This window comes from Chelonia mydas, chromosome 11 (assembly GCF_015237465.2).
Source record: "Chelonia mydas isolate rCheMyd1 chromosome 11, rCheMyd1.pri.v2, whole genome shotgun sequence".
Lineage (NCBI taxonomy): Eukaryota > Metazoa > Chordata > Testudines > Cheloniidae > Chelonia > Chelonia mydas.
In genome coordinates this window covers 6,441,121-6,450,210 of record NC_051251.2, presented here as the reverse complement: position 1 = coordinate 6,450,210, position 9,090 = coordinate 6,441,121, and the positions used below count along the sequence as shown (strand labels likewise).

The following is a 9,090-nucleotide window of genomic DNA, read 5'->3' as shown; positions in this document are numbered from 1 at the left end:
GTCTTAAACTGTAAATACTGTATATTTAATAAAGAGAGCCTTTTGTATGATTTTGTGTGGAAGACAAGTGCCTCCTGCTGTGTTTTTCTTAGCTAAATGGGCAGTTAAAACGCTAATCTTATTTTCATTCTTTTACATCATTCTCTTCTAGGCACGAGGGTGCGCCTGGATGCTAATAAAACATGAAACTCCTGCAACTTGGCTTTATCGATTTCAAAGGTTGCTAAAAGTGCTGTCACAGGCTATCTGATCACTGCTCCACAGCCCTGCCGGAGCCAATTAAAGCTGCTTTGCAGCCCCTGCCTCTGACGCGCAGGAGGGCAAATGTGTCTGAAGTCATGGCTGGAGATGTGCGTTAGCTGTGATTACAAAGCACCCCTGGTGCTTTATGGTGATAGCGTCCCACCCACACTTTTCCTGTGTGACTCACCGTTGCCAGAGAGAGAGAGAGAGAGAGAGAGAGAGCATGAACAAGGTATCTCAGGGGCTGGACTGGGATTCAGAGTCACCATCACACAGAGCTGTAGTATTGGATCTGGCCTCTGCCTCATTATTTCTGTTTGGGACTCTAAGAGTTAGGCTCTCAATCACATTGGGTTTTGAGCCTATTAAGCCCTGGGGCTCTTCTGAAATTCCCAACCTCTGATTCAGGAAATAGGCACCAGAAAACAGTAATGGAGTAAAGTCATGGGTAACTTCAAAAGGTTCATACTCGGGGGTTGGGTTGGATAAGCATCCAAAATCTCCCGTGCTTATCCAGATTTTACTTAGCCTTGTAGATCTGCAAATGGGCTGAGGGTTGCTCCGGCCCTTTGAGCTTCCTCTTCTGGTCTACAAAAAACCCACCACCTGACAACTTGTCTCTATTTAGTTGCTTCTGTTTCTAATTCTGAGTGGGGATGCAGAATGTGGAGGCATTTGTACGTGAATAAAAACTGAAAATAAAAAGGATGTAACCAACCATGTCAAAAAGCTTCCAAAAGCGTGGCTCAATGGAGAGGGAGAAGTGGAGCACCTGAAAAGAAGGTTCTCCAGTTTGGAGCCCCTAGTCCTACTTCCGCTGGCCCAGTGGCAACCATCTATCCACTGATACTGTGTAGCCATACAATTGCTTTGCAAGAGATCTGCACACAAGTCGTCTGACCAGATTAGCCCTAAACATGCTAGCAACGGCCACATGTTCGCCGAGGAGAAACGCTAGTGGGGAGACACACTAACCCAACCCAGAGGACAGCTGTGGGGAGTAAACAGAGCCGTTTAAAGCCAGAAGGGACTGTTATGATAATCTATTCTGACCTCCTGCATAACATGTTAGTTTTTCCCACCCTTCATTAAGAAAATATACCTTATACTATGATTTTTCATTATTTTGGGACCAGAACACTCCTCTTGAGCAAGCCTTTCCATTGGAACATATCTAAAAGCCTTTTGTTTTTAGCCCCAAATGGCTTCTTTAGACCCCTTTTCTTTGGAAAATGCTTTTTGTCTTTCTCCCTGAGCCATCACATGATGGGCTGAAGGCATTTAAAGAGGACTACATTAAATAATTACAGTTGGGTAATGGCAATACACGTTTCCACTTGGTGGTCTGGAAAAGAGCCATTAATCTTCAGGTTATGGAGTTAGCTGTGTTTGAAAGAGACACCCAAGATGTCCTGACAGATGGCAAATGTATTTACAGTCAAATCTACCTCGAGTCAGCTCTTGCTGGCCTCTTCTGCTAAACAAGATAACGAATTCTCATCTTGTGCAGCATCCACATCATGTGTGTCACGTATTTACATGAGATATTGTACAGTACCTGATGGCGTTCGACAGGGTAAAGTTCTTTCACGGCTGCACCTTTCCATGAGTGATTTGCTACAACCCCATCCTACTGTCAGCAGCTCAGTGGTCAGTGTAGTCTCTCAACCTTCTGCAGGCCTTCAAACAAAAGCAAAAATCATGTCTTGTGTGTAATTAGTATAATACCAAAACAGTAGCGGGACATGACCCCTTTGCCTGACCTCAGCTGGCAATGAGCCTATGTCCTGAAGCTTAAAGATTGATACCAGGTATACGTTTCCCCTTCCTAATCTAAGTGTGGCTGCTTTCTTCAGTACTTGGATCTAGACCTTTTTTTTATTTTAGCCTCACCAGATTCCACTGAGCAATGTTGGATAATTCTATACGTAATTGAACGCACTGATCACATGGCATTATCTCGTTTCCTGCTTGGGTGGGTGTAATTCTAAGGTGCAGGTTTCTAGGGCACAGCAACAAGTTGAATAGTCAAGAATAATTCAAAATTCAGTATTTCCATCAATATTCCTGCTGATAAGATCACTTGTGAGGCTATTCCCAGGAAATGAACATTAAAAATTGAATTAATTAAAAGAGCCTAATTAATAGTCATAGGAACAGTGTTTGCCCAGCTCTATTAAACATACATGTTTTTTGCTCTACCCGTATTAAAAGGTTTGCCTTTAATGCCATAACATGAATGTCCTTTTATAGGACTTCCTGACTGAGCCCCCCCCCACAGCTGTCAATAGACAATAGCCCGATACCTGCTCTCTCCTCTCCTAGGGAGAGTCTGTGCTTGAAAGTCATCTTGATGAACATTCAAAAATAAAAGGAGTGATGTTATATCAGAAGGTATTGTAACAAGCATATACAGTAGGCTTCCCCGATTTTTCTGAGGGTAGCTCCAATGTGGCTATGCTGCAGAGACCTCAGGGGTTTGTCTTGCAGCTGGGGTTCACGAGAGCACAAAGGTGATTCAGCCATGCCCGTTTAGCTAGCTATGTCCCCAACATAGCTCCTACATTGGAAGCTACAAAGAAGCACAGCTTGGAGCCTGCTATGCCCAGTCTATGCCAAATGGGGCTCTTCACCTGATCAGGATTATAATCTTTTTGCACCATGGCTCTGTGCCAAAAGCTCTCCCCTCACTCCCACTCCTGGAATGGCATTACATCCATTTTGCACAGCTGGAAACGGCGAACAGATGGTGTTCGGCAGAGGGGAATCAGGCCCTGTTAGTGTGCAGGCTGCAAAGCCCTCAGGCGATACAGAACAGCTGTAAGTTACATATGTATCATTTACAGTAAGAGGAACATTTCTAGACATTTGTTGACGGCCAAGCATCTGCAATAGCAAGAGGGGGGAAGGCAGTGCTATGGCAAACACATAGCTTTGTCAGTGTTTCCAGGAATTGGTTTTGTTATATGTCAAAACAAACCAGTGATAGAATGGGGTATGGAAAAGATCGGATTTAAAAGAGAAGAGCGATGTATTAAGGTCAAGCGGAGCCTGCAAAATAGAGAGCTTCAGAACGGAACGTTTCAGCCTCAATAATACAAGATGTGTGTTTGCAAAGACAGCAAACACATTTAAAGGGCAAGCGTAAGTCAGTTTTGCCAAGCAGTCAGCTCAAAAGAACAGCCGGGAAGGGGCGGGGGGAGGACACTTATTTCACACATACGATGGGTTCAAGATTCCTCTGGTGGGGCTGGAGCCTTTGGAATAAATCAGCCCTGAAGTCAATGCTACGCTGACTTGCCCCAGCTGAGAATCAGGCCTGGGGTATTTCCCTCACACCTGCAAGTAGCACATTCTCTCGGAGGGGCTGGTTCAGCGTATTGGATTCAAGCCTTGTAAGGCAGCAATCACCAAACTTTTGAGGGTCACACACCCCCCACACCGCACCCAGACCCCCCAAACCCTTCCCCAGAGATGGGGCTGTGGCTCTCAAGGGGTGGGGCTGCACCAAAGCTGGGGATGGGGGCGTGGCGGGGGGTGGGACTGGAGGGCCCTATGGGGGGGGGGCTGATCTAAGCCCCGCTGCGCCCCCCCACTAAACGTTCCTCCACACCACCACCACCCCCCCCACACACACACACACACACTTTGGGGACCGCTGTTGTAAGGGGTGGTGGGTGTTCAGCTGATAGTGCAAGTTGGGATTAGGGGCAGGTTATAGCGGGAGGATTCAGTATTCTCGCCAGAAATTCTTCATTGTTGTTTTTAGCACTAGCAAAAAGCACCTGACTCTCAGCACCACAAACTGAAATCGTCTTTCTTCTCAGAACATGGCCTGGGGCACCTGCCATGTCCCACCCACCTTTCTCAACTCTAAACCGGGAGAGGCAACTTCAGACGGTTGGTGGGCAACGCAGTTCAGCCAGGGCTCTGCCCTGTGAGACTCTGAGCATGTTCGGCTCCCACTGAAGCGGGGTTTGTTGAGGGTGCTCGGCAGCCTGCCGGATTGGGCCCTCAGTTCTCAGCCAGGCTCCTGCGGCCATTTGTGGATGATGCGCGGTGAGCTCGGCTTCCATGGGGAGGAAAGACGGTCCAAGCCCTGGGTTGAGACTCCAGATATCTGGCTTCAATGCCCAGCTCTGCTGCAGCCTCCGTGAGTGCCCCTGGGCCAATGATTTACTCTTTGTGCTTCAGCAAAACAGGGCTAATGCTGCCATGCCTCTTGGGGTGGTGTGAGGATAAACTCATTCATAGCTTAGAGGAGGAGAAAGGGCCCCTCTGACTTCCTGTGTAATAGTGCCCATTGACCATCCCTGAATTCCCTACCTGACCTAGAGCATATCTACCTTCTAGGCACTCGCAATGAGAGTCAGGTGCTCATGTAACCCGCATACCTCCTGGGTGTGGTGTTTTGTCCTTTCTAGTAGCACCAAGACCACTTAATGAGTCTGCTACAGCCTTAGCTAAGGGGCATGTGGCTTTTAGCTCATGCCGTAGAGGCTCGTGCATTTAGCTTCCAGTGGTCCCAGGTTCGATCCCACCCACTAGACCAGGACCTGTCAGTGTTACAAGTGGGGGCTCGTCCGAGATTTTAACTGGGAAGTCTCTGAAGCTCGGGACGCACTTCCTCAGCTAGGGTGACTTTGTAACCCACACACCTCCTGGGCGTGGTGCTCTTTCCCCTCGAGTGGCACCGAGACCACTTAGCTAAGGCTGGAGCAGACTCATTAATCTCTAAGCGCCATGTGGCACTTAGCTCAAGAGGTCCCAGGTTCGATCCCTCCGGGTGATGACTGGGGTCTGTCCGTGTTACACTCAGATACCCCAGTAACCTGTACCTATAGAGAGAAACTGCCAATAAGCCAGCAGATAGTATTAAAATTATGCCCATCAGCAGCATCTGAATTCAAGCAATCTTGACCCAGTGCAGCTGGAATTATTTCATCATAGAAGCAGGAATTTGAGTAACAATTTCAACACAGTTGTCCTAATTCCCAAAAAACTGTTCTGGCCACTGCTAGGGGGGAGATAGGTTTTGCAATAAATTAGATGGGCACAGTCTGCATTAGCTCCTTCCAGTCTGTTACTTACTGAACTCAGTTGGAGTGACCTGAATAAAAAAACCCCAGCAATATACAGCAGCTTTGTAATCCCAGCACAGAGTAGTTGTAGAAATACCTGCAGCATGTAGCTGTCAGAGAGCTGTCTTGAGAAAATGAACACCAGTGTGATTCGTACCTACCCCCGAAGCACAAGGAGAGGGTTCTGCTAAACAAAACTGAGATGCAGGAATATCACACATACTCGATGGTGAGCTATGCCATACTCAGCATGGAGAAATTTACCAATATAATTACACCAGCAAAACATACCTTCCATTCCTTTGGTGCTCAGTGCATCACTCAACATTTTGTACTCTCGCTGCTTTCATGAGAGGTGGGGCCTATGCTCACACGCCTTTCAGGGACCATCGGGGGGGGGTCATGGTCTAAGGGTTACAAGGCATGCACTGTCCACCGCAGCATATTTTGTAATGTGAAGCATATGCTAGCTGGAGATGCCTACTAATCCTTTTTAGAGTACACCACACATTCTCCATCAGCCAGTTTGCTCTTTGCAAGATCGATGTCTCCCTGACCATCTGTTTAGCTGGCACCACTCACTTCTACGCCAGCTGACATGACTCCTGGTGCTCAGGTCCAGATTTTTGCCTGGTGTGGGTGAGATTTTGTACATATTCCCTTACATTCGTTTAGATGTTGTTGTGTTTCCTTGCACATGGAGGGTGTGTGGTGCTCTCAGTCGGAAATGACTTGTATTTGCGATTAAGGAAAACTACTTTTTCTTCTTTTCCATAGTTCAGTCTCCAGGAGATGAGCGAGATTGTGCATGACAAGTTTCAACACAGCCTGAGTCTCAGCTTAGTTTCCCTTGTTTACCAGGGATCGCATCCCGTTTGGAATTCTATATAGCACATGGAAACAACCAACATATAGCAAGTAAACATACCATTACAAAATGACAAGTGCCTCCTTTTCCTTTCCTACACGCACAGCACCAGTAGTGAAATGCTAATTTACAAGTCAACATTTGTAACCACCATTGGGCATCTACACTAACACCCAATTGCAAAGAACAAGGGCAATTCACACTGTTTCAGGGCTTGTCTACATAGGCAAATTTACCCACATAACTACAACAGTATAATTATACTGCTAGAGCTATACTCTTATAACTCCCCCATGAGGGCCCTCTTATTCCAGAATACATGCTTTTTTCTATTTTAGCGGACACCTTTTTTTAAATGGCAGACTAAACCAGAACAAGGTCCTATTATTCAGTAAAAAGAGGGCCCTCATGGGGCGTTATAACACTGTAACTTGAGTGGTATATATACGCCAGTATAACTATAGTGGTATAATTATGGCACAATCATTATGCCATTGTATTTCCCTGTGTCGCTAAGCCCTCACACGTCACTGCATCACTGTGCATTTTGAAGATTTGCTTGCCAACCACAAGTGCCAGCAATGTAGGGATTGTCTAGTTTTAGGAAATGGCACTGGTGTAACTGCATCAATGCCGTACGTCAGTGTAAAACTTCCTTAACCTGGACACCTCCAGGAATGGAGCCTAAACTGGCATAACTCAATGCTGGGCTATTCAGTGGAGCTGCACTAGTTTAGGAGCTGTCCCTGGGTTTGGCGGGTGTGATGAGATGGGAGTACAAGCCCAGGGAGGTGACATGTATCGTACCTTTACCCTTTTTTTAATCACCCTCCAGACAAACACACCGTCAGTATCCTAAACACATTTGGAGAGTAAATGCTCACTCCTGTTGCCAACATATTTCCCCTGCTATTTACAACGCGAGCGTTACTGATACAAGGAGGTAGATTAAATACCAGCGAGCGCCACTGCTGTGGAATTCTGCTGCTTGGCCATCGATGGCTCAGGGTACAATTAAGAAAATAGCTACGTTGAATTACAGTCGCTTAAAGCACTTTAGACAGCCTGAAAATTATCGATGTCCTTTGTTCCGGCAGCTGTAACATTAATATATTACCACACACAATGGGCGGCAGAAGGGAATCAAATTATTTCTGCTTTTGAAGAAGAAAGACATTAACGTAGCTGTGGCTTCATCTCACTTAAGCTTTCCATTCACCCTCTGATCCATTCACTCTGCTTTTTGGTCGTGTGTGTGTGTGTATAGGGTGTGTATTGTCTAGAACATGGGCCAAATTTGGGGGGGGGGGGCTCCTTGTGTTTCAGTGTAGCTCATTGTCCCCCTCTAGTGGCCAAACCAGGTATAGCGCTTGTGCATCTGCCACTGTTAAGAGCCGTTTCTTCAGTCTGGCTCATGAGAGCCTTCTGTTTGACCCATCAGGCATCAGCTATTCCGTCATGCTTCCCCCCCATGGTAATGATGACCCTGTTATGCAGCTTCAGCTCACCCCAAGCTCCCGGGGGCTCTGAACCCTGCATTCCCCTGACCTGCCTCTGTGTGCTCCCCACTCACTCCCACAGGGGCTGCACGGGTCCAAACAGAATGCCCTCGTGGGTGGCTCTGGCCCCGGTGCTGCCCTGCCAGGTGGCTGCTTTCCCTCCCCAGGAGGAGGTAGGTGCCATGGGGGAGGGGAGGGGCACTCACAGGCAGGGACGTTGCAGCCAGGACCAGGCAGGGGGGCACAGGGGCTAAAACGGAGTAGCAGAGCCATCCTTGGTCAGAGCTGGAGCCAGGGGGCAGGGCTGTCCTTACAACAGAGTCCCCAGCTGGGAGCAGGAGCTGGGCACAGGACAAGGGAGGCCGGGGCAGGATGACCTTTGAGCGGGAAGTGTCACTCCATGGCCCCCTGGGGCCTCTCTCAGCTCCCCCTCTACCACCCTCTTCCCCCAGCTCCCTCCATTCAAGCAATACTAAGGAGGCCCCTGTCTCCAACAACCACTCCCCCTCCCTCTCGCCACGCTTGGGGCCGAAAATCCTGATTACCCAATTCAGCGCAGACATGTGCCACGATGGTAAACAGCAGGGGAAATAAATGGAAGAGCATCCCAGCACATGCCCCGATTGGACTGGCAGTCTGCGAGCCATTCAAAAATCAGCTGAGGTGCCATCTTTGGCATGCATGCCATAGCCTGTCAATCCCTGCCGGCCACAACAAGCATTGCCATGCATTCACTCTGAAGAGCCCGTCGGCCAAGATTTGGACATATCCTTATCCACCCCCCTCCCAGAAAATGTCATTGAATACCCCTACAGTAGAGGTTTTAAGATCCTGAGGTCACGGGTTAAATTCCTGAAGTTGACCCTCTGGTGGTCAGACAAATAACCCTGTCAAAATTGCACCTTCTCACTCAAAACACCACTTTCCTTTGGCTGCCTCCCTCACCACCTGAGTGCCTTTCACAACACAGCCAGCTCCGAACACCAGCTCCAGCTTAGATAGCAAATCAGGATGATTCCGATGGAAGTAAAAACCACCGTCCCATCCGCCTGCCACTGGGATATTGATTTCACATCAGGAAGCACGCTGTAACCAAGAGATTTTGCGCAGGGCAAGATGGGTGTGTCACTCAGGCTGAGGGCATTTGACTAGAGCTCACTTGACTGCAGTATGTTTACTGATCCCAGGGGAAGCCATGATTGCAATTTAATAGCTTATTTTTGCACCTGGGTCTCGATTAAAAAAAAAAAAACTTCCAACAGGCCCACATCTTCCTACGTGGCATGTGTGTTTGTTCTGTTCCATGACAGGTGGCTTTTCAGACAACGAGGACACTTGAAAAACCCTCGCTTCTCCCGCAGGCAACATGCTCTGGGTTTAGCAAAATGTCCTCTCTCAA

General features: G+C 47.9%; 1 long non-coding RNA gene across 3 annotated transcripts in view; it reads right to left on the bottom strand.

Moving 5' to 3' along the window:
* The window catches only part of LOC122462344, a 165,912-nt gene that overhangs the window by 15,109 nt on the left and 141,713 nt on the right, over window positions 1-9,090 (bottom strand). The window lies entirely within an intron of this gene.